Source organism: Ischnura elegans, chromosome 4, assembly GCF_921293095.1.
Source record: "Ischnura elegans chromosome 4, ioIscEleg1.1, whole genome shotgun sequence".
Lineage (NCBI taxonomy): Eukaryota > Metazoa > Arthropoda > Insecta > Odonata > Coenagrionidae > Ischnura > Ischnura elegans.
In genome coordinates this window covers 2,565,623-2,592,434 of record NC_060249.1, presented here as the reverse complement: position 1 = coordinate 2,592,434, position 26,812 = coordinate 2,565,623, and the positions used below count along the sequence as shown (strand labels likewise).

General features: G+C 42.7%; 1 long non-coding RNA gene across 1 annotated transcript in view; it reads right to left on the bottom strand.

Annotated features, from left to right (window-relative positions):
- LOC124158275 overlaps positions 1–14,848 on the bottom strand; it is a 118,830-nt gene extending 103,982 nt beyond the window's left edge. Inside the window, exon 1 of the long non-coding RNA XR_006864742.1 lies at positions 13,469–14,848. This is a non-coding gene — a long non-coding RNA (uncharacterized LOC124158275). The remainder of the gene's footprint in view (positions 1–13,468) is intronic.
- Positions 14,849–26,812: the final 11,964 nt, after the last annotated feature.

Here is a 26,812-nt window from a genome sequence, read left to right as displayed (position 1 = left end):
CTCCATTCCTTTGTCTTTTCTTTCCCCAACACCTGGGGACGCGTCAGAGATAAAGGGAGCACCTTGTGTTTATTAGTTTTTTCCTTAATGAGGGGAAAGAAAGGTTTACGAACGGTTGATGTCCGCCTTCATAACCGAAATGTGTTAAGGACAGCGAGAGAGAGAGAAGGGGGAGGGCATTACGTGGAGAAACAAGTAGCATATAAGAAAAGGACACAGCAAATTACGGTTCCCAGGGTAAAAGGTTCGCCCAAACTGAAAAGGAAGAGCACAAAAAAACTTCTTTACGGTTGTACGAGCGTTAAAACGAGTGGAAATGAGGGAAGAAGCTAATAGCAATGCACAACTTGCAAGGTGTTACACATCTTTTTTAACTCAAGAACCTGATAGGAATGATTCAGCTGAGCAACAAATTGGCTTAAGTGAATCTGCTGGAAGATAGGCAATCATCATGCCAGTTAAATTGGGAAGGAAAATATCTAGACTATTATATATAACTATTTTCCATTGATCTTGCCACCCTCGAGTGTTTGGAATAAATTTTGTGTTGACCCGCATATAGAAAGACACATGACATCATATCTCGAATGATTATCCATTGCTTATTTGTTGGGGTGCTCCATTGCTTGGTTATTCTCCTTTGCATGATCACAGCTCGGTGACTTAGACGCGGCACGCCGCCAACGGGGGACTGAGCGACTTCGCGGGACAGCAACGAGGGAGCCGCGGCAACCGTCGCCAACTCGGCTAGGCCGCCGAGGACGCTCCCAGCGTCTCCCCGACTTCGGCCGGCAGTGGAGGACGCTCAGGGCGTTGTCCTGCCGCGTCATCTGAGAAGGCGACGTCAACAGCAACGGACCTTAGAACCTAAAGAGGACCTTTTTTTGGACTTCGGAATTCTTCACTAACAGCGATCTGCACTTTGCGGTCGCTAAGAGGGCCATTTTCGGACTTCGCCAAATTCCACGCAGAGAACTTCTAAGTCCCTTCCCGTTACCATCAGTGGTCAACAGGGGGGCCGCGGTTGGCCGAGTTTGTACCTAATTTCAAGCTCGGTCACTGCGGTTCTCACCCTCGGGTGTCGTCCCCTGTGCACGGTGACCATCCCGGTCGCTCTCGGCCGCTAACCCGGACACCCTTCTGAGCCGTCAGTATCGCTCATTGCACAGTCCGGGGGAAACGGCCGGGTCCCCACGTTAGGGAAATAGGCCCCTCCCCTGCCCTCCAACGTCAAGAAGGCCGCCATGGCGGCCAAATCCGTAGCCAAGGGCTCCCTCTCGGAGTCTGAGGCGCCGGATTCAGAGACCGCGCGTCTGGTCGCCGAATTACGTGCAATCTCTGCGAAGCTTGCTGCACGTTCTGAGAAAGCAGCCGGAGTACTTACTAGAGCCATTCCTCGCATCACAAAATACTCCTCCAGAGACGAAGCTTCTTCCAATGCTGACGACTGCGCATCTGTCAGCTCTGTACCGACGGGCAAATCTTCCCCTGCCATCCAGCCTTCAGCTCATTGTAACAGCCTGGACGCACCTGATCCTAAAAACGTCCCTCCACTCTACATTAAGACAAAGCAGTCGCATAAATCGCGTACTGTTACGCCAATAACGTCCAAGAAAAACAATTCTGAAATCATTCCAACTACAATATCTAACCGATACGAAATTCTTTCCTCCGCGCCAACTTCTGACGATGTTCCTTCAGAACCGACCCAATCACAATCTCCTTCTGAGCAACCTACTGCGCCAAGACTTCCTAAAATTCCTCCAATAAAGGTTGCGGATACGTCGAAATGGCCGGAAATTCATAAAAAATTACTTCTGTCTGCTCCTTGGACGATTGCCTAAGACAATCGAAAAATCCGCTTCTGAGATAATTTCCTCCAAGTTACTCCGTCAGGTGACAATGTAAACCACGTTATGAAACCCTGGGAGTACTTTTTCAAATATTACCCAAAACGTTTATTCCTTCATTTTCCATATGACTTTTTATCGTTTTCTGGTGATAATTGCCGAAAATGCTGCCTTAAATAGGGCCAATTCTATCCCTACTATACATAAATATTTTAGATTAATTTGAATTAGCGCTAAAAATGAGGCGACCGACATCGTGACCGACGACATTAAAAGATAAAATGCATTAAACTCTGTCATAAGAATGCTACTGGAGGTACACCACGCACGCTGAATATAAATCTGGGGGATAGGGGGACGTCTTCCGGTTTCTATCATATTATCTTGCCTGAGGCAAAGCATGAGCACCAGAAGAAATCTCAGTTAACCCAAACCCGAATGGCACACCAAGATACGCAGTTTTCTTGTCGCATAGCAACACTTTGTTTACTTCACCATTTGACCACGCGATGACGTGCAGATACAGGAGGACGTCAGAATCTCCATGACCTAAAATATTCCGCACAATATGCCCACAAAAACATATAAAACGCAGCGACGATCTATGATGGACCGTGGCGATGACTCATGCCGGCATAAATGGACGAATCGCGTGGTCCGATCGCATTAACAGAAGAAAACGCGGGCTATTCGAAATATGTCCCCTTCGGCATACAACATTAGGAAAAAAACACAAAAGGATGCTTTCTTTTCTTAAATTCCAGGACAACGCTGGAAGATCCACTTCATTCACGTCAACTATCCACAAAAAATAATATTTTCCATTGCAATCCCTTCCTATTTCACAGTTTGCTTGTTTAGTGACCATAGTAAGTTATGGAAAAAACTGCATCCTGTATATTTAGACATCCTTAAATATGCAGGACAGAACTTTGCGAAATTAGAGCGTATTCGTCCGTGGATAAAAACATATCTAAACATTTTAACAGCAGGCAGTCATCAGTTTTCTTACCTTACCGACACTTTCAGAGAATATAGCCATAAAAGGATTTTACTAAATATGCATTTTAAAAAATGGAGGCGTTTTGAGAGAGTTAGAAGTGGAAATTAGATGAAATTAGGGACGAAAATTCATATGAAGAGGCCATAATGGCAAAACCAAATGTGAATACATATGTAGTTATTTCCTTTTCAAAAATATATGTATAGAGCTATATTATTATTGACTTACATAGAGTGTGTATATTATATATTAGTAGAGATAGGTACATGTTCATTGATCATCGGGATGTGGTTCACTTTTTAATATTTCTCGCAAACCTGACTTCAACCTATTACATTGGGGAAGAGTGAGTAAGTATTTGCTAAAAATATCAGTTCGATCTTTTCGCTCTGACATTTTTCTTTCGATCGGTCGCTCAAAAGCACTAAATATTATACCGATCGATTATCTTAAAAGTGGCCGAGTAAGATCATTTCTAAGACTTACATGAAAATTTACAGTTCGCAGCAAAACAAATTTCATTCCGTTTTTGCGCCAAAGGCACTATTTTCGAGAAATAAATATTTTAGCTCGCAAAAGAGCCAATAACTGCTCGCCATCCGCACTGCTGGTGGGTCAGCTGATTGGTCCTAACGCCCAGCGTCCCCCCCTGGCGACCTTCTTGGGAAGGAAGCACCTTTTCGTGGGCAAGAAAGGCAAATTGCCAATAATTTGAAAAAACTTTGGTCGAACCATCAAGTCTAATTTACTCATCTACATATTAAAGTCATGCTCTTTCATATATTTCCTATCCAGATAAATACTCAAAACGATCAACTCTTTACTGGGAAATTACAGATACACGCATGACCCACCAACTCAAAACTTCCTCAGTTCCAAAACAAACGCTCGTAGCCGGCGTCTTCAACCGCATGGCTTATATTTCCCGTTAAATTTTTTTTAACTCCAAGAGGCTTGACCCCAGAGGGTATTAGCAGTTGGTTAACGATTGCAGACACTTATTAATTCACGTTATCTACGCAACGAATCAGGGACAGCAGTTGAATCTTTTCATGTAAGCAAATGAAAAACTTGTTAGGAAAATGCAACGCGGGATCGTGCTGTTTCAAAAAAATGAAACACGCATATTTATCGAATTTCACAAACTCTCACAACTTTGCTGACCATTGACTTCTTTTAATTATTCTCTAAACTAATTCCCTCGATTCTAACTTCATAGAACCACATTAAGATGTTTGGTAATAATTAGTGATACACATAGTGAAAAGAAATGAAATCTAAGTCAGTAAAATAAAAAAAAATACAACATTTGAACATTACAACGTCTAAACATACCGTAAACATACTTTAAAACAACACAATGGGGTACTTAAACACTGATTAAAAGGAACACGGATTTTAAATTTGAAAGGAACGGAAGAGGGTTTGAATTCACACGTAATGACCCAGTTATTGTATATTTCCGAGTCAAAGAAAAAACACGCATCTGGCACCACTAAACTCATTAGGGTAGTTTCCTTCATCAAAGAAAACGAAAGGCATTGATTGCGATTCATTACCCACCATTACTGTATTCATAATATACAAATTATTTCGTTTTTCAAATACCGGTTTAGACGAATGGCAATGGTCCATTTTTATCCTCATTTGAAAAGGGCCAGATTGGCGCCCATGCGATGCCACTCCACGTGACGTCACAGGGATCTAGTTTCTATACGAGAAGATAGGAGTTATACATCGTGTGAGATTACCAATGCATGCATGAGGCGCAGAGCTCAGGGAAACATGTCTTAATAATCACTTATTAAAACTGCCTAAGGTCGGAAAGTTTTCTTCGTTTAATAAGGTATTAATAATCCTTATTTAAGCCAAGCGCTACCAGCAAGCAGGGTACTCAGCTACCCGCTAGCAGCCTGCGTCGTATCAGCACAAGGCGCGCCTCAAGGTCACCTCACAAGGCGGCAGCAGGAACCAGAAATACGTCACACGGAGAGATTTCCCGACATTCATACTTACCCGTCGCGTTTTCGCGCGCTAGAAAATTTTCACTTTTCATTTAATCGCGAAAAATAGATATCGTCATTTAAAAATCTAAATGCGACAAATACGTACTCCAGGAGTAATAATCTTTCGATTTAGGCAATAAATAAATAATAGGAAACCACCCTGTTCTAGAAATGCCTTGTGGATATCCGCGTGCAAGGAACGCGAGCGTGCTCAGCCAATTGCAGGAAAAAAGTCCAATGAGAAACGGTCGATGTACTTTCCCATCTATGCGCGAATGCAAACATACGGCCGTAATATTTTTTCCCTCGGAAATAAACAACCAGCCTCAAGTATTTACGAGCAATTGTTTTCTACGCTTCTTGAAAAAATTGTTACTACACACATAAGTTGCAGGTGATATACATGCATATATATATATTGCATATAAAACATAGAATTTCCTTTCATTTCTCGTACTTCATTTACTTTCAACGCATTGAGCAGATATAAAAATCGGCATACATATACCACGAGAAGAGTGTTTTGAGGCTTGTCATTCTCTCACCACCATTATTATGTTATGGTCAATCACAAATTATGACGTCATTAATTTTTCGTCACAAGGACATTTATTTTCACTTTCCAAGCGATACTATATCATCACCACGATAACGATAGTCACGAGAGCCTTTAGATACCAACGAAATCAAACTAGCAAAGTCCATTAATAGTGAAATATAGCTAGTCGATGCATACAATTGTCAATAACGCCGTGAGGTTCCCTGGGAAACGCAGTTCGAGCGTCAAACATTTACGCACCTTTTAAGAATTGAGAAACTACTAATAAAGAAATTGGTGAAGTCGTAACTATTGGGGTATGACGTCATAAGGCGGGACTCCGAGATAAGTGCCAGCCGCGACTCTACCTCTCCTACTTTTAACACTACGAGAAGAGCGGAAATACGCCAACTTCAAACCATATTCTTATGGCAGAGTGCAAAGAAAGTTCATATCGGAGGCTGTGGACGGGACACCCTCGTGAAGATGAAGGTATAGTGTGTCTAAGGAGACGATCTGGGCAGCTGAGAGGGGTCATCGACCCGGGCGAAAGAAGGTGTGCGTGTGTGTGAACACCAAACAGCCGAGGCGCCACTCTGCGCTAATGGAAAGCACGAAGCAATGCGACGCCACAGTGAGACATGACTGAATGCACAAGGAAGGAGGGATCGCCCGAGAAATACCATGACTTTGAGAAAGGGGGAAAAATCGGCGGAATATACAGATGGCAAGAAAAAATAAAAGTCTGCACGGGTGCTTCACCGGGTGGACAAATCAATAGTTACCGGAATATAGCTAGATTACTTATGTTACGTCCCTGAAGAGCGGATAAGTAAAGGAATTCGACTTTACCTTGGACAATATCGTGCTTACATAAATGACCGGTAGAACTCGGCACAGCAGAGAAGTAAATGCATGAAGATTTCGATAAGTGGTACCACATAAGAATGATTAGGATGTTCGCGGTGTAAATTCTTCTCAATGAGATATGCTTCTCCCATAACTTCATCACTTTGTATTTTTCAATACTTAATTCTGACGCTGAAGTACTGCAGTATTCATTTGTGGTAGCAAGGTCCTTACTTGTGCCAATCTACCGCAATAAGCAATGTGTTTTTATACAAATATTTCTCTTTACACTACTTCATCATCTGTGATTTTGCTCGGGACCGCGGCAGTTATGCCATTAATGTAAAGAAGGAAAAAAAGACTACCTGTAACATTTCCATAGGTTACACCCGAGTAACCTGGTATGGTGTCCGAGCTAACTCCATCCAAAACAACCATCTGCAAGCGAAGGTCTAAAATATCCTTTATTCAACCAATTACGAACTTTTTTATACAGCATATTTCAGAATGATGGAAGGCTTCATTCATGAATCAGCTTTGAATGCGGAACTTCACTGTACGCCTTTCTGAAGGTTAAAGATCTACCGTCAACAATGTTCGTTACCTATAGAGGGTGTATCTACTAGCTGAGCCTAGGAATTGGAATAGAATAAGAAAAGAAATGTTTCGCACAGCTACTTATATTATCCTTCATTTGTTTGCAATGGGAAGGTGAGATTTTTCGAGAGCATATTTAGAATAGGAAAAGGGGAAATTCTGCTGAATGCGAGGTAGACCAAAAATGTTGACGGGCTGATATGTTGGATATGACTTACTTAGTGTTCTACTAGTAATATATTCAAACTCAAGTAATGTTCGTACTCACCCAAGTCCTAGTACGTTCTGTTAATGAGAAATATTTTATACACTTCAAAATGTACCTAATTTGGGGGAAAAAGCCATAACCCAACGCCACATGGCTTAACCTGACAGCAGTATTAGAGGGAACAGCAAACAACCTCTTCAGAAATCACTAGGATTCAGAAAAATCTGTTGGGACGCCCAGTAAAAGCAGGAAGTCCAAATGAAACACCGTAAACAGAAACTTCTATGACGCAGTAGACAGCAGGTGAGGCAAGCGGGAGAGAAAAACGATACAAATCAGCGAGAGAAGTCATAGTGAGGCGCTGAACTGCCTGGAAGCAATGGAAGTGAATCATCGCCAACGGATGATGATGTTCGGAAGGAACGAAGCCACCCGCACCAACACTAATAGACGGTTATCCGCCGAACACACACCTGGGGGGGTATGCATCACGGCGTGAAACGTATGAAGGTTGACCTACATCTACATCTACATAATACCCTACGAGCCACCTCTAGGGTGTTTGGCAGGGGGTGATCAATCACCAGCATGCAGCATGCATTTGGACTCCCACATGCACACCACACCGTCCAAAAAAACGTCCCGTATAATAACAAACTATACTACTATATGCTGTTAGAAATAGAATATAGAATAGAAATTCAGAAACATGCATTAAGTTTTACATAGGTCAGAAGGCTACACTACAAGCCATGCAATCTATTTACGAGTTCTATTGCTGCCGTTATAATCTCTTATCGATCGTGGAAAAAATGACATTCGGAATCTGTCTGTTCTGCAATCTCTCTCTCTTATTTTATTTATATGATCTGATCTTCCGTAGTACGTTGGCGTCCGCAAGATATGGTTAACTTCGTCGGAAAAGACACTGCTCTTGAATTTATCTAAAAGGTTTAGTCTATTTTTCAATCTACGGTCCGACAGATATTCCCATCCGAGTTTATCTAAGAGGTCAGTTACACTAACAAGACTATCGTAACGACCTTTCACATACCTGGCAGCTCTTCTTTGCACGCGTTCTACCTCTGTTATTAAGCCTTTTTCATGAGGGTCCCAAACACTGGCAGCGTATTCCAAATGTGGTCTAACGAGGGAAAAGTAGCTAATTTCTCTCACTTTGTCGTCGCACTTCCCTAATATTCTTTCAACAAAACCCATTTTACGATTAGCTTGACCGGTTATTTCTCGAATATGTTTATTCCACGATAGATCATTATTGAGTCTAACCGCTAGATATTTCACGGATTCAACTGCCTTTAACTGCGTGCCCCGAATGACATAGTTACGCTGTAGGGAGTTATTCTTATTCCAGAAATTCATTACGACGCATTTTTCGAAATTTAATTCTAACTGCCAAGCATCGCACCAAGCTTGGATAGCAGCAAGGTCATTCGTTAGTTCATCTATATCTTTGCTGGAACGGATTTCTCTGTAAACTACAGCGTCGTCTGCAAATGATCGTACTTTACCGCGTACTACTTCGCCAATGTCGTTTATATAAAGAAGGAATAGGAGTGGGCCAATGACACTACCCTGAGGAACGCCAGAAGTGACTCTAACCTCATTGGAGACTGCACCGTCTAATACTACTCTTTGGACGCGGTCGCTCAAAAATTCTCTAATCCAGGAAATGACATCTTCGTCTAGACCATAAGATTTCAGTTTTATTATTAACTTTTCGTGGGGTACTTTATCAAATGCCTTTTTGAAATCAAGAATAATCGCGTCTACTGGAATGTTGTCTTCCCCGGACACTAAAATATCGTGGGCGAAAAGCGCTAACTGAGTTTCGCACGATCTGCTTTTCCTGAATCCATGTTGAGTTCCCATGAATAAGTTTTGCGCGTCCAGGTGTTTCATTACCGAGCTGACTACGATGTGTTCAAGGACTTTGCAAGAGATGGACGTTAAAGATATCGGCCTGTAATTAGATGGCTGTTCCTTGTCTCCACTTTTAAATATTGGCGTTACATTAGCGATTTTCCAGTCATTAGGTACTTCGTGTTGCTTGATGGATTTACTGATTATTAACTGCAAGTAATGGGCAATTTCTGAGGCTAGTTCTTTATATACGCGAGAAGGGATTTCGTCTGGACCAGGTGATTTATTTGGACTAAGCGATTTCAATATATTTTCTATTCCGAGCGTACTAATGTCAATAGCTGGCATCTTATGTATACAGGGATTGATGCGGGCGGACTACTAGTAATAATGTTGAGATGAGTCACTCACCAAGATCGAGATCAAGATTTGTTTCATTTGCCCAGTTCACCTCTATATCATAAATGCCATCCGCATCGCAGTGTGGATAGCATTCGCATAGCATTTGAAAGGTAATGGGTGTCGGGGGGGGGGGGGGGGGGGGTAGGATAAGGGAGGGGGGAAGGGTGGGGGGTGTTCACGAAATTTGAAGAGAAGTCGGAGCAAATTCCGCATCGCGATGAAACCTTTCCGGTATTTGATCGTTCCGGGCAAGAATGGTTTTTTAAATCCTTAATAACATTCTACAAATTGTCGTTCGAAGATTTTCGTGAGCAAATGTGAAAGAGAGGTGGTACTAAGCACTCGTTCGGCTACACCTTGAATACGAGCTGAGAGCATACGGAGAGGATCTGGCGGAGAAAGGCTCAGTCCATGAACACAATAAAGTACAAAGGAAAGGAGCGCGATCCGCCAAAAACTGCTTGGAGCGAACAGACAGCGTTACACAAGTGTAATACGAATAAGGGTCGGAGCCGATAGAGATTCGGAGGTCACGAGATAGGCTGAGGCCATTAAGCTCGAGCAATAGAGGAATACATATCTCTAAAAACGGCACGGAGAACATAATCTCACATTTTTATACAAGGACCGACATAAACAATTAAATAAGAGAGCGGAGGAATAATGGACTTCGATTTTACCCACGACAATTTCGTGCTCATTTAAATGGACGGAGGAAAAGCAGAGAAGTAAATTATGGAAGCTTTCGATAAGTGGTACTTACTACATTGAGAATGATAAAATCATATGGAGGAATAATAATCAATGTTTCCTTTTGTTATGTACTGCTATATCCCAGTGGGGAAAGTTTGTGCAGAATTAAGTTTGAAGTGATTCAAAGTATGTGCATAGTTACATTAATTCAAATTGAATGTGCTTAGAACGTTCATAGAACGTGCAGGGGTCGTTCCTCGCTGCACTAAATTTGAACATGTGCAAGGTGAACATTCTAAGCATATCCACTGAACTAAGTTAGGGAACTACGGCAAAGATAGTTCATTTAGTACATTATTTGACTGATGTCCGCAGGTTGTACGATCCAAGATGCAGGTGGAGTACGGAAAACACTTCCCAATGCACATGAAGTTCGAAAATTATTTCACATTCTCCTTCCAAATGTCTACTTAACATGAGACGTTCGTATGAATACTAAAGCCTTTATTCAAAACTCCTGTTAACTATCTCGTACTTAAGTTTCATTTTCACGCAAACAACACTACAAGCGCCTACAGAACATATGCGCAAGTCAATTAAATGCTCTTTTGTTATCTGACTGGTTGAGGTGAGATGGACTCACCGGTATAGTTTCCATATTGGCGTCCACCGTCGGCGCTTTCTTTACGTGAAGAGAGTGTGTCCACAACGTGGTAATATCCGGGCTATGAACGCCGACATTTACATACAAGTACTTGCAATCTCATGCATTGTGCTCAGTACGGAGAAATTACTGCTATTTACTATTTTTCTATGAAACAGCCTAAAATCCGAGGGCTAATGAGTTCCGGTGGTGTTGGCCGATAGCAGCGCCCTCACATACCGTGTGCAGTCAGTCCCCCTTGTGTGCTCTTGCCCGTCCACCTGTGTGTCCACAGGCGCCAAGACGAGGCGCCCTCGAGGGAGAAGGAGGAGACGAGCGCTTTAAAGGGACAGGCGTCGCGGAAGGGAACGGAATAAAGAAAGGGAGAGAGAGAACCCTAGGTGCTACATTATCACCTGCGCGACAGTCCAAGGAGAAGCAGATCACTCAAAGAAGGCGAGAAATGGTGGAACAACATCATGAATGGAAAAACAATGAAACTAATTTGTAACTTCCTTTGGTGGAGATAGTTACTAACCCCTCGTTCCAACACACAATGTCGTGTTAAGGCCAACTCTAGTTTTCCCGTGCAGAAAACGATTCGCAGACTTTAAACAAATCACTCTGAGGGTGCGCGCAAGGCAAATTGTCTTGTCTACCTTGAGTAATTGAGAATTGCTTGAGCAATGAAGAATACATATCTTTCAGAGATACAAGGAGAACATCATCTTATTTTCAGTTCCAATATAGCGGGCTTTCGATATTACGACTCCAAGCATTCTTTTCATTTTCCATTACTCTAAACTTGAATTGATTTTTTCATAGTGCTTGAAAAGGCGGAATGGAGAACAAAAGAAATGAATCACAACTGCCGGAAAGTTCTTTAAATATTAGCTAAGGATTTCCTCTGCATGAATATGAACGTATTTTTGTTATAATGCGCAATATTTTAATATTATAATGCGTAATATGTAACAACAGCCAGAAAAAGGTCTTTCTAACTAATATACCATTGTTTTACTATTCAAATAACAGCTCCATACAACCAACACCTCCCAACACATTGCCCCAGGGGACGAGCTGACTTCCCCCCTGACAATTTTTCCAACATGAGTTCATAGAGAGGGCTGAAATATCTCTCAAACCATCCATCGATTGTAAATCCATTGAGTATTTAAGAGATGAATAATCATTGGGTTTATGGCGATTGACTAATCAAAACACAATAAATTATTTTTCATAGTATTCCGGTCCCCAACATTATTATAATAAATGTATATATTAATTTTAAACAATGATTAAATAAAGCTGAAATTAAATATAACATCAGAGACTTGGATTTAGTGCATTGTGACTATCAGTGCCAGTTTCTACGTCTGATCAGTTAAGCCTGAGGCGGTTGAAATCAAAGAAAGTGTAAAGTAAAACAGCTATTTTTCATTATGAATATCAGCAACTTCAACTAAGCCACGCCAGAAACGATTCCTAGACTCATCAAGAGGATTGAACCAACGTAAATGGGGTTCTCTCTTGCCCACGATGGCACAGTAAAATAATCAATACGACATAAAAGGATGGAATCATCCACTCTATTCAGACAGGAAAATCACGACCATACAATCCACGCGAGTACTCTTTAGGTACATCCCAATTTGATCCCCTCAACCATTCAAAGGGGTGGCCCGAGAAAGTGGGCCTTTCCAATGCTAAGACGCGCATAGCGCCGTGTAGAAAAGTCCCATCTAGTTTTAAATGCAATTTTCCGTCTCTTCACTACACCTGCCCTGACACAGTTATGACTTGGATGCTGTACTAAATGGATTTAAACAGGTGTCTCCTGTCAGACTTAAAATATAAAATTTGCAGAGCGATTCTGAGCATCAATTTTACACCATTCCAATTTCACAGTTCCAAGCATAATAAAAGATGAGAACTTATGAGAAATTAAATTAATGAATCACAGTTACCCTAACGAGAACGTCATAAAATTCGTTGAATATACCCTCAACTATGATGTATTGGCTGGTTTGAAATATTTTAGAGGTATCTAGTACCGTTTTTAACGCATTAACCTTCGCTTTACTCGACACAAAAAGTACGGTACCAGAGATGCAGCGATGAAAAGAAAAAAGCGCAAGACGACGATGGGGGACGCAGTCATCCAGAACTCGCAAGAGATGAATACAGGCAGGCTGACGACCCCACCGACTTTACGACCATCCCACGTTACGACCACATTGGGGATTTTTCAAAAATAACTTCTGAAAAATCCCCAAAATGTCTTCTTCGGCGTCAATATCTGCGATCGGTCTTTTCCACAACAGCGAGTTCGCGTAATATTAATGTTCCCTATAACTGTTATCGAATCCGTTCCTCGTATTAAAGGTAGTAATCCGCTCAATTTAGTTTTAATTTACTAAGATGCGGATCAAAAGGCTCGTCCGTAAAAAGCAGGAGTTGGAGAGCATATCTACGTCAGTTGACACAGCGACATTTCACCTTAGATTTTGGCTTAAAGATGACTAAATACCTGTGTCAGTCATTTGCGATTTAGGACAAATCCGACCAACGAACAAACCTACGGATAATATCCCGTTCGTATATGCTGGGAGTAATTCCGAGGGTGGAAAATGTGGAAAACATTTCTCGACAAATGAGTAAATCACTTTCTCGTGCCGTTTGGCGACACTACCGACAATCTGAAAAACGAAGGAGGTAAGGGGAAGATTACGACTCCCCAAAGAGGGGGGAGGGGGCTAGGGGTTGTAAAAGCGGGGGTGGGGGATTTTGAAACTCACAGGTCGTGTGTCAGCGGCGGCGCTTTCCCCCGGGGCCAGCAGCTGACGACCAAGATATCGGCCCAACAACCGCGCTCATGCGAGCTACCTAGGCGACAGTATCTCCCACTATCTCGCAAGAAGACTTCCAGAAAGGTAGATACGAGAACAGAACCAAGGGAGAGAAAAAAATACGGAGAAGCACTATAATCCAGGGAGAGTGCAAAACCAAATGGTCACCGAAGACCCTTGATTGCACTGGTGAGATGGAATAATCCACAATGTATCCTCTATTCCGACAGGAAAAACACGAAAATATAATCCAGGAGAAAGGAGATTTTTACATTCCGCGAAGGTCTTGGTGCTACATCCACGCGTAGAGGAAAAAGGCTGTACTTAACGGATATCTGAGAGGAAGAACGCCTAGGATTAATAGGCAATTAATTATTATTATTATTATGAAGGTACACTGATGGTGAGTGTGCCTAGGAATTGGCAAACATGAAGCACGCTAAAAGACGTGACCTAATCACTAATATAACTGAAATCAAATCCTCCTTAGATCTTCTAATCCATGAGCATAATACAGGTGCAACATATCCTTCACTTCACAAAACACAGCACAGAAGAGGACACAGGGGCGCACCAAAGATCACCAATTTCTCAAGACACACGTCCGTTCACAATATGGAACACAGGTAACACTCGCAAATGTGATATTTGAATATATATTACAATGTGGTGATCTAAGAAGGCAGGGGCGGCGAAGAACGATGCGGAAGGAAGCACAGAGGCCAGTGGAAGAAGGCGTGGTGGGGGAACTTACTTCCGAAGCGAAGAGGCACTTCTTTCTCTCTTGGGATTCCAAAAGATCTTCCACACGGGCACACACCCTGGCCACACAATACGAAGACTTGCTTCTTTCTCAAGTGTACGAGAATGATTGGAAAGCGGCGACGCGACGGGGCAGCTCGAGGTAATCTAGAGCTTGCACGTGCGGTCACGAACACGTAGAATAATCAGCAGGGAAGACGGCGATAAATGCGCGCGACGCTCCGTTTTTTTCTTCAAATAAAACTCGCGGTTCACCGGTATGCGATAAGGAATGGGAGTCGGAGCAAAAGAGCCACACCTCGCTATGCGATGCCTTCCCTTGAACAAAGCCTCCTGCGGTAATCGGCGAAGGCACTGCCACACATCCCATTACTTTCAGAGGTGAATTGCAGGGATAATACGTGGATTGAAAGAGATGTGGGGCGAAGTGAGAACCTTGAGGTACACGTATAAACACTTTTCACCCGTCGCCGACGCGTCCTTCTCGTCCAGCAGACGCCATTCCAGCGCAGAGAGTGCGGTATCCAGGCAACGGGGCGTCGTGATCGGAGCGAGCGACCCTAAGCGACTGGCTGAGCAGCAATGCAAGGGCGAAGGCGCATGCCTCGAACCCCCACCCTCCCTCCCTCCCACCTCCCCCTCCCTCTGCCCCCGCCCCTCCTCCGGAAATCTCTCTCTCTCCCCACTCCCTCCCTCCCTCCCTCTCTCCTCCTCCCCACGGTGGATCGAGGTGGCAGAGGAGGGGAAGAGAGCGAGCTCTTTGGAGTGGAGCACCAAGGGACGGCGAAGACAACGTGACAGTGACGACGACGGTAAACCAAGGGAAAGACACGCCCCTTGCATCAATCCACACGACAGTGGTCCGCTGCAAGGACAGCGTAATTTAGGTCATACTTTGAGATGAAACATCTTACTTGGGACGGGGTTGAGACAAGAAAAGTCCCTCCTGTCAAAGCGAAAAATATCACATGGACACAAATGAAGAAATGCAGCGTCAATTCAAATATTATAATCAAAAAAGGGAAAATACACGTACGAAAAATAATGATTTATTTGCTTACAGTAAAGAGATATATAGATACATAGAAATGGCTAAAATGCACAGAATTCTAAGATTATCCAAAAGCAAAACATTACAAGATTCCATCGACCCATACAAAAAAATACAACGATTTTAAGCATCAAAAAAGTGTATGTTCCGAGTACCCAAAGACACCTACGTATTTTTAAGGAATATATAGTTCGCAAGCACGCACGCAGCAATGGCGTCATATGACACGGGCAGGGACGCGATTCAGATCCTCGATGAGGCGATAGGCTAGCATAGAAAAGCGTGCATTACACAGCCTGTTAGATACCGTTTTTCATAGCACGCCCTCAATGAACGTACGCTACAATAATCCGTCGATTGATCGAAAAGAAATTTCAGGATTGGCGCATCCAGTAATTACATCTCGCCTGTCATTCGTTACAATCCCGAAGCGTTATACTAAGGAAAACGAAGCGGAATCCGACACTTGCTGCAGCAATATACCCCATCTCTCGCAATAAGCGTAGCACAGTAAAGTCATTGCAAGTCACAGTCTTCAGGAAAGCCATGAAGGCTCATCGCCCCCGCTAATAAGTAAGAGCACTGATGCCAACAGGTACCAACCTATTTAGAAAGGCTTCGACATGTTGACTTTGATGATTCTGACGTGTGGTCGCATTTACATGCAAGCACGAGTTTCTCCGTTGCCCTCGAAAAAAAAATTAAAATAGTTTTGAAAGCTTCTTCGTTAAATGCCAAACCGTAGGTCGTGGGTTCGAATCCCGCCTGGGTAGGTGATCCCTATCCAGGGCATGGATGTTTGTGTTGTACTTTGTTGATATTGGAAACCCTCGTTGTAAAAGGCCGTCATGTGCTGTTTACGGGGAATGTGATAAATAAATAAATAAATTGCAATTGGTATTTTGGAATTTAATCTCATGCAAATGAAAATAACCTTAAAGATGAACTGCCTAGTTCTCATAACATATTACAACTGCACAGCAGTTTTTCCACATCAAAGCATTTTTGAGCCCATAAATTTCTTCGCAGGAAACCCTTTACTTCAAACATTGGATGAAAAAATTATTTTAATTACCAACATTTAGCAGATTATAGTTTTCTGTGTATGAGTATTCGAGTTGCAGTCCTCTGTTGAATGATAAAATGCATTATTGCTGGAAGCCCAAAACTACAGCACAAATATTTACGTCATACTTTTATTATTTTAAACATATGACCATATGGTGCGTACGTATTGTACCTTTGAAGCATGCTGACGATTAGTTACCACATGCATTAGCAAAAACCCTAAAGATGGCTCGCAGGAAATGATGTAGATGAGCATGAGTACTCGCGTGGAGGTGATAATGAAGAGAGCAGGATCAAGCGAGCAACTTTGCGGGACACCGCGCCCAGCAATGCTCTCCTTGAACGAAATCGAGGAGTGAGAGCGCATTGATAACTGCACTTCACATGACAGCCACTTGCAGAGATGGATTTGAAGAAGCGGAGAGGTCCGAGGGGGCAGCCCTGTGGTACCACTCTCTCTCTCTCCGACACAATCCCTTCTCTACCTGTGGGCCGTGACGGCGGCGGAGGCGGTCGGTCGCGGACCAGTGACCTTGGCACCAGCTACGCCCCCACGTCCCCAGAGGAGGAGCAGGAGGAGGGGTGGGTTGACTGGCAGGGAGGGCAAGAGTGGCTTTGCTTTGCGACCAGTGGGTGTTGCCGTCTCGAACAGTAGTAGGCGACACTGAGAGCTAACCTCAACTCATGTGGTTGGAGGAAGGTAGGAAAGGCCCACGGTCTAGGAAAATATTGGCGTCACAGCAACGGAAGATTAAAATCAACAATGAAACGGAGGTGACATTGCCCTGAGGTCAATAACGGCATTTACAGGACAAGAATAGCGTTAACTTTGGGTAAATCAAATGAATAATAGCGTAATATTAAATCTGTTAAGAGTTAGGGTGAAATTAATGGATAGTGTAGCGTGTTACTGATGTGTTCCATCGCTATTCTTCCCCGTATTGTCCATTGAATCCATGAATCGAGAGGAAAGACATCTCAGAATGATAAATAACATAAATATTACTTACATAAATAACTTCGGACAAGGCATCAAGACAGCGACGCTTTATGCAACAAATTAGCAATAAATCCTCCGTTCGAGGCACATAACGTGAGATTACAGTTACCATATGCCAATGGAAAATAATAGCGTAACTTAGCGAAATTAGCGCGTTGAATATTAGCGTGAAGGGGTTTCCTATCCATTTTGAATTGATGGGAATATCAGCTTGTAAAACAGCGCACCGTCGTATTATTTTTTTAACGCCTTGCAACCGTGTTTTGTTAGTTCCAAACGTAAATCATAGAAGAAGACATATCGGGATGAATGACGAAAAGCCAAATGGTGAAGTTAGCTCCGGAAAAGAAATCTATGGCAACTCACATCAATTTCATCACCTTTAAGCCGCATTTTGCTCTGTTTGTTGCCGCATTTAGTTCTGCAGAATAATTATAGATAGCGCCCAGCCCATGCTACTTTTTTCCGTGAACTGAAGCTGGGAATCTATTACTAATTTATTTGCTCCGAAGCGGCGTTTGCGTTCCGTTGTAGAAGAGGCATAAGCAGCAGGTATGACGAGAATGGCGGAAAACAGGTGTGCGAAGGCGGGGGTGGGGTTGGAAGGGGTTGAAATGGAAGACGATCGAAAAACGGGAGCAATCGGCGTCCTCCGCTCGCAAAGAAAAAAAAAACAAGTGAATGCCAATGAAGAGGGCGCCCTCTGGTAGGAGGACCCACGTCCTGCATGCGGGTGGTGGGAATTGATGTGCCGATGGAGGCATCATTCAGGGGGAGAAAAGAAAGAGAGGGCGGACGAGAAGACGGGAGCTGTAGGAAAAGAAGAGCAGCGGAACGCGAAACGAAGACAATCGTATCACCATTCCATCAACCATTCCCACACACAAGAGAAAAAGATTAAGGAAATAATTTTCACTTCCCACTTTTTTTTCCAGCAAACGGGAGATATTCTAACAACCCCCGCCACACGCCTGAATAGGCGGCTTGTGGGGTAGTATGTAGACAACGCAGATTTTATTGCAAACCGTAAAGAGAGGCATCGCACCATCTTTAAGCTGTGGATCTCACAAACAAACCAAAGCATCTATATGGGCAGTGGCCACATGAGTCCACATTAGGACACGTTTACTTACAAAATGTGATTCATATAGTCTTCCAGGGAGGCAGGACTAGTCTGTCTCACAGAAAGTAATGCCGGCAAAATCTCCATCTCGGACAACTCACCTGTGGAAAAGAGAAATTTCAAAATCAGAAGGGGGAAATAACATGTAAGACGAGGTAACAAGGTAAGAGGGAAAATATATTTTCCACACCCACATTCTGAGACATTATCAAGCGGTAAATATTTAGGTATGATATGGTATTTGGATGAGAAGACCGACAGCTGACATTATTTACTCCATAAGGGAAGGAAGGGTAGTGGAGGAAAACCCGGCGCCGTCGTCAGCGTGCTCAAAGCGAAAGGCGCCAAGGGGACCACGACCAAATGTCCCCTCTAGTTTAGGGTGCTGTAGTTGAAGTGACCTCCACAGACCACTGGAGCAGAGATCGGACAATGTGAGAAGAATATCCATCACCGCCAGGATTCGAACGCGGACTCACAGAGTGGAAGGCCAACACTTTAACCACCACACCAACCCGATCACCCCTAAACATAAGAGTGTAGCGAATCTAGCAGTGGAAAAATGCCACATGAAAACCAAAGCAAAATGCAAGGTTTTTAAACATCAGCCAATGTTCCACGAAGTTCAATGCAATCTAAAGAAATCCAACAGCATGCTAGTGATTGATCACCCCCTGCCAAACACCCTAGAGGTGGTTCGCAGGATATTATGTAGATGTACCTAGATGAAATTCGCCCTCAGCCATCAAATGCAACAGTTACCAGGTCTTTAAAATCGATATATCGACATCGCGATATCGTGTCCTTGTTCGGCCGCCTCAGTAACAGTTCATTCGTGGTGAGCTGAAGAAATCTCCGGTAAGTGAGGAAAAACAGCGGCTATTTTGGCATAGAGGCGCTGATGACCCCAGCAACAATTAACTAGTCGTAAAACGGAAGATTTTGTTAAAAATGTATGAGGGGGAGAGGGGGGCAAGAGCAAGATTCAGCGACCCCACGACAGCGTAAACAAGTGGAGGAGGGTGGCTTTGTGTGGTGCGCAGACGAGGGAGGTGGAAGGCACTTCCGGCCGCACGAAGCCATAGCAAGCGTGCGTCACGGCCCTAAGCACCCCTTCGCGTGACGTCACGAAAGTCGCGCCGTACTCGCCAAAAATCACGTTCGACACTACAATTGGGAGAAGCGATCTCATAAGTGATTGCAAACGCCCAAAAAAAAAAAAAAAACACTTGGCCACCCTAAGGATTTCTCTGATATGTATTAATAATGCAAGGTGTCCTGACTGACAGATTCCACACCGAGCCACCCCTAAGGTGTTTGGCAGGGGGTGAGCAATCACCAGAATGCAGAAGCTCATTCACTTACCAACGCACAGTTCGAATTATTTAAGAGACAGCGATGAAATTTTTCAATTATATATTCCTTGTATCTTGCATATGCAGGGGGAGAAAGGATTTTTGCGATGAAAACTTCTGTGGTAGCTCTCACCCCAGAAATATTTAATTTTAGACCCCATAAGGAAAGCGTTGAATTCTTAGTAGGCCATTTTTTTTGCTCTTTTAAATGACTTCCTTTCGAAATATTGGATAGTAATTAAAATCACAGCATGGAAAAATAATGCTGTGTTCAATTCATAAGTTCATTTTCAACGCAGGACACTTTCGAGTCCATCTTCATAGGGCACAGGCACTTGAGCAAAAAATGTGCTATTTTCGGAAGCACAAGAGACACATTCGGAGACGAGGCGGAAGCAATCATTAGAAGTATTTCGGGGACTTCCGCCGCAGTTCGAGTGACCCACGAAGGTGAACCGTGCACGAATGTATCTATTCCCGTCCGCAAGGACTCCGTCTGTTCCTGCGGGAAAATTCAAAACTGTTTCGGGATACACTAGGTGCATTGAAATTTAACCAAACTGACGGAAGTGAAGTTACGCTTGTTTTTCGATTTGGGGCGAATCTCACGGACAAAATTAGAATAGTGTGGCAGTAACAGTTGAGGGCTTACCACGAAGCTGCACTAGTCTAACTGAAACAAATATGGTAGACGTGGCCCAAACGTGTGGACATTTCCTTTGTACTTAAAATGACACTTAACGAGCTTCATCAAGGTTGAAAATAGTTTTTAAACATAATACACTCATACGTAAAGGCCTCAAATGGAAACGTATGTTTATCCAATGATTGTATGAGCTTTGAAATTTTTGGACTGGTATGTGATGTTAAGTTGTATTTCATGCATCAGTTCATGTTCACGCCCAGCTGATAATTTAATTACTGTTTCAAAATTAAGAAGGGGATAACTTATTTTAGTATCTCTGTTTTTAATACATTAGTCATGCAACGTAATTTGCTGCATCAAAATTGAAGCTCTTCGACGGCACATTTATTCATCTCTCCTGCTAAGACAATTATTATCCGTTAGTTTTATGCACACCTACATCTACATAATACCTACCCTTCTAACCACGTCTATGGTATTTGGCAGGAGGTAGCTAACACCCGCATGTAACAGGATTTCCTTATGTACATCACGCGGTTAAACAACACGCATAATAAAAAAATGCATTCACATTTATGCATATCCAATAATTGCCAACGGTAATTAATTCATGTACTTTATCCATGCAAGGTTAGAACCAACGAAAATAAACATGAAATGAGTCGTCATGGCGAGAGACGCAAATGATGACGACACCGATGCTATCCTTGTGAGTTAGAGGAAAGAATGATATTTTACACCTCTCTGTTTTGCGGTTTATTTTTTTCCTGTGATCACGTCTACCATAGTACGAAGGAGACCGAAGGATACATTTCACGTCCCCTGAGATATTATTAACACTTCTCCGACTTTACTATTAAATTTAGTCAACTAACAAGTGAATTTGTAAGTGAATTTAGCCTATGCTATGCTCTATGCGGTTTCCCATCCTAGCTGGAAACGTTGCACATTTTATTGGGAGCAACTCATCACGAATCTGACCGAACTACGCTGTAGGTACTATATTGATATTTATCTATCACCCTCACTACATAAGGGTCCCACTCGCTAGCACTTAACTCCAAATGAGGCCTTACTACAGTCAGGTAGCTCATCTATTTCATTTTTCTATCCCATTGACAGAAAATTCCTATTTACAAATCCCATTTTATTGTTTGCTTTCCCGCATACTTTGCGTTTGTGTTTATCCCACGAGAGATCCCGAGTAATGGTGACCCCTTAGTATTTTACAAACTCGGCATTCGATCGCTGGATCCCTTCTGGGATATAACTTCTTCCTTTTCCAAAATATTCATGGCCAAACAATTTTCAAGGTTTAATTCTAACATTCAAGTTCTGTACCATTCATTCATAGCAACGAGGCCCTTTTTCAATGCCAATCAATCGCAATGGCCATAAATTTCTCTGTGCTCATCTACATCATCTGCGAAGAGGGAGATTTTGCACGAACCCAAGGTGGTAATGTCATCAGTATAAAGAAGGAACAAAAGAGGACATAAAACAGTACCTTGGTGCACACCTGAGGTTACGTTAACCGAATTAACTCCATCCGAAACAACCCTCTGATGGCGATCTTTTAAGAATCACTTGACCCGACCTTTGGTACTGGATAACTCCTGAATTGCAGTTGGAATTGTTCACTTCTAGTTAAATTTCAATTGCTTCCAGGCGTTCCTATTGGCTTCAAGCACGTGCGATGGTTGCAGTTCCTTCCAAAAGTGAATGCAATGTCATTTTATCCCTCACATCCTGGCTAATACACAGGGGTCTCTCCTGCTGCACGCACGCACCCACCCCCATGTCCTCGAGAAGATCCTCCACGCGAGAGCACTTAGAAAATGCACCCTCTCGTCAGCCACGCCACGCCGCGGCGCTCCGCCACCCTCGACGCGATCCAAGAATATCACACTCACGAGCGGGGGGTGGGGAAGGGGGGCATGGGGGGCGTGGGAGGATTGAAAGGGGGGGGAGGGGGAGACGGCGGATCGGAATTGGAGAGGGAGGGAGAAGCAAGCACGCGTAGTCTAAAGAGGAGAGTGAGCTCAAGAGTGCGCATACTTTTATCATTGGCCACACATTCCAGATTATTGCTATTAAAATGAATGGAAAATATTGCCAAAAGAGAGTCATCGATAGTGTTCATCAAAATTCAGACAATGATTCTTCGTGAATTATTTAACTACTATATTATTCCGATTAAGGTAGGTTTCCACGCAGTAATCACGAAGTATCCTAGCGGCCTCCCCTCTAGATTAGTCAGGATTCCATCCCACACCTCCTGCCGGCCGCCCAGGAATAGGTACTAATAGTTCCGCCATCAAACCAAGCGGGATATCCGGGTTCAAATTCCAAAGCAAAGACAAATGATATTTTCATCTCAGATAAGCGAATTGCTCCCGAGGTGTAAATTTCTCATTAAGTGTGAGCGACGAACGAAAGTGTTTCTTCTATGGGAAACAGAGATCTTATAAGCAATGATGTGCCACAATATATGGACTTCATTTACATTGATTCCCTAACAAAATAAATTAATTTTTATAAAAAAATGGGGTCCAGAAGCGAAACGAATAGACCATTAAAAGAATTGGTCAGATGGAAGGGTAAGACAAGGCACGATGAAAGACGACTTGCCGCTCCGGCCATTAGTTAAAAACAAGCCATGGATGCCGTCCGCAGTTAATGGTTTGGTGACGTCATTAAGAGCTTTATTCAAGATAACGGCTCATTGAATACATACTAAGTATGCATCTCAAGGGTGAAAGCCACAAGGAATCGCGCAATCATTTCCAATTGAAATAATATGAACTAAAACGCTGTTGGTGCAGCGTACCACACTCATCGATTCATCTAAGATTAGGCAATTTCAAAATTCACCCCATGTGCACGAGACTATATACGAGCTATTGGCTCTGATTCATAGTAGAATACTGATCTACAAGCCAGTAAATTCAGTGGGAAAATTTTTTTTTCAATAAATAACGGAGTTGTTGAGACACATTTCGTCTGAAGTATTAAAAACGAGACGACAGCAAAACGGAGACTAATTGTAACGAAAACAAATACAACAACAACAACGCATAAATCAGTGCAATAGCTTAAGGTGAGATGATAATAAATATTATTATGATATATTCTTCCGGTGCTCTCGGAGATTGGCTCATCACCACATACCCCTATTATCCCCTCTCCTCCCTCATACAAATACTTGATCTAAATCCATTTAAATCCCGAAGAGGATGTGGTAACATTGAAAACCGGCTCGAAGTATAAGTTGCTCCTGCGGGAAAAAGCACCTTATTCTTTCAATATACTATAATGGATACACGCAGAGGACATTGGCAGGTGGAGCTGTAATAACATTGCTGGAGGGTTTTAAGACTCGATAGGGTAGTTTCCTCCATCAAAGAAAACGAAAGGTATTAATTGCGATTCGTTACCCACCATTAGTGTATTCATAATACACAAATTATTTGGTTTTAGAAATACCGGTTTAGACGAATGACAATGGTCAATTTTATCCTCATTTGAAAAAGGCCAGACTGTCGCCCATGCGATGCCACTCCACGTGACGTCACAGGGACCTAGTTTCTATACGAGAAGATAGGAGTTATACATCGTGTGAGATTACCAATGCATGCATGAGGCGCAGAGCTCAGGGAAACATGTCTTAATAATCACCTATTAAAACTGCCTAAGGTCGGAGGGTTTTCTTCGTTTGTTAAGATATTAATAATCCGTATTTAAGCCAAGCGCTACCAGTTAGCAGGGTACTCTGCTACCTGCTAGCATCCTGCGTCGTATCAGCACTAAGCCTCGCCTCAAGGTCACCTCACAAGGCGGCAGCAGGAACCAGAAATACGTCACACGGAGAGATTTCCCGACATTCATACTTACCCGTCGCGTTTTCGCGCGCTAGAAATTTTTCACTTTTCATTTACTCGCGAAAAATAGATATCGTCATTTAAAAATTTAAATGCGTCAAATACGTACTCCAGGAGTAATAATCTTTCGATTTAGGCAATAAAAAAATAATAGGAAACCACCCTATTGATGAACGATGTTCGCCATCAGCACATATAGTCTCTTGGCTGATGTAAGATGCGCGTGTAACCTCAAAGGAGGAAGACGCTTCAGGAAGAACATATGGGACCCAATGAGACAAATCTTCAAAGCGGGAGGAGATTTCTGCGACCCCTTCACATTCAGGACGGGAGGGAATAGGCAGTGGATCAGACAATAGACACCCTTCAGAAAACGATGCCTTTCTTATCCCACGCTTCACCAGTGTGGCCTCCATTTGGAACCTAACCAAGACACACCCCGCTGAAAATAAAAATTGTGAGAAAAACTGCACCCTCGCCTAGGAACAACCAAAATCCTTAAAGAGAAAAGACCACCGTATAAGCCAAATTTTATTTTATTTAAAAAATATCATTCCTACCTTTAAGCATTCCCTATTGGCCACTGACGATGGATCCTTGGTTAACCTACCCCTTTGATTCAACCCCTAGTTATACAAAGCATCCCCGCAATCCGCTCTTTTACCCTTCCTCACCACTTCCACACAGACTGAATATTATCCGCCCAGTGACTAAACCGAAATTCTTATCGCTGAATTGGATTGGACCAAACATATGGTCAATGCCTACGTTTCGGTGGCTACGTCTGCGGCCGTCTTCAGAGCACACAACGACAACAACAAGGATTGCAGAATCGAACGCACAAGTTCAAATAATTATCAGTTTACGCCTTGAACACGGTGGTGATGAACAAACTTATAGTGCAGGCTTAGCGATAGAAACGACCACGGCATTTATAAACCCTGGTGTGAAGCACGAGAAATTTAGAGGCATACGATCAACCAGGAAAATAAAAAAATCGCAATTCTCATTGTAAATGAAATGGTATGTATTTAATGAAGCTCACTGGATACAGTAAATGGTTAGGACTATGAAAACAATCAGCTGGACTCATCAGAATAATATTACATCCGTGTAATTCTTGCAAGGCGTTTAATGGAAAATCCCAAGGTATATCGGCAAAATTAACTCTCCTATCATTGCAGCAATTTTTTATGGCTACATTGAACCAAGTCGTTCGGGATCAGCAGCATTAGAGTCACCGCGAAACAAGAGAATGCTGCTGTGCGACCACACGGGCCCAGGGAAGCCTTCAGAGCGGCGGCGGACCACAAGGAGATGTCGGTAGGCGACCTCAGTACCAGGTAGGGAGAGAGGGGGATTATTGGGAAGGAGAAGAGAAGCGAGGCAGGCAGCTTCCATATAAGGAGCGCGCAGGGGGCGGGGGGGGAGGGGGAGCCGTGAAAGGGGTAATATGGCAGGTTGTTGCACAAACATTCTTCGCTGGAACATATAGTTATGAGATCCATTAGAGTGAGGGGGAATCATGGCTAAATGCCGTGTCGCTATACGTGAAAACATTCGTGCGACGCCGTAGATTAGTATGTACGCGTTTTAAGGCTAAGCATCCTTTCATAAGCATCCCTTTGTGCAAGAAGTGTTGGAAGAGAAAAGAATGAACAGTGGTTACAATTGCGAATGTAGCGGGACAAATTTATTCACCCCTTTTCAATTTATAGACACTGTAGTGTAAGCATTTTATACGGCAAAACCACAGGAAGAAATACAGAATTTAATTTATTTATCACAAAACAGCGGTACAATGAAATCAATTTGGTACAGCTAAACCTCTATAATTGCGTTGTCATCTGGTGCCTAGTTATGCCATTCAAATAACATGTTTACTTAATTGGTGGTAGTAAAAATGCGTTATAAAACTTTTTTTTATTAAAAGATGCATCTAAATGTTATTGTACTGAAAAAAGAACATTTGAGAGGTTTTGTTAGTCGCTAGATTTTTTTTTCTTGCTTTATTTATAAAAATTTTGTAGATTCTTATTCGTCACTCACCAACGTGTTCGAATAATGAAAACGTTGATACATTTCTCGCAGAAATAATTTAAGATTTGTTGAAATAATAGACGAAATTTAAATTATATACTTTATCAAAAGGGAGATTTATAGAAATGATATGCAATGGACAAATGCCAAAAAATATGATGAAAAAATAATACCACAGTCTCACCATCCCATAAAAAATAGAGTATGAAGTCTCAATTTGACCATCACAAGTGAAAACATGAGCATGAGCAGATACGTCGTAACCTTTTAAAGTTGCATTTTTATAATTTTATCAACAAGGGAATTTGTAAAACGTTTTTTGGCCTTGACGTCAAAAAACAAATTATAATAAAATAAACGAAGAATA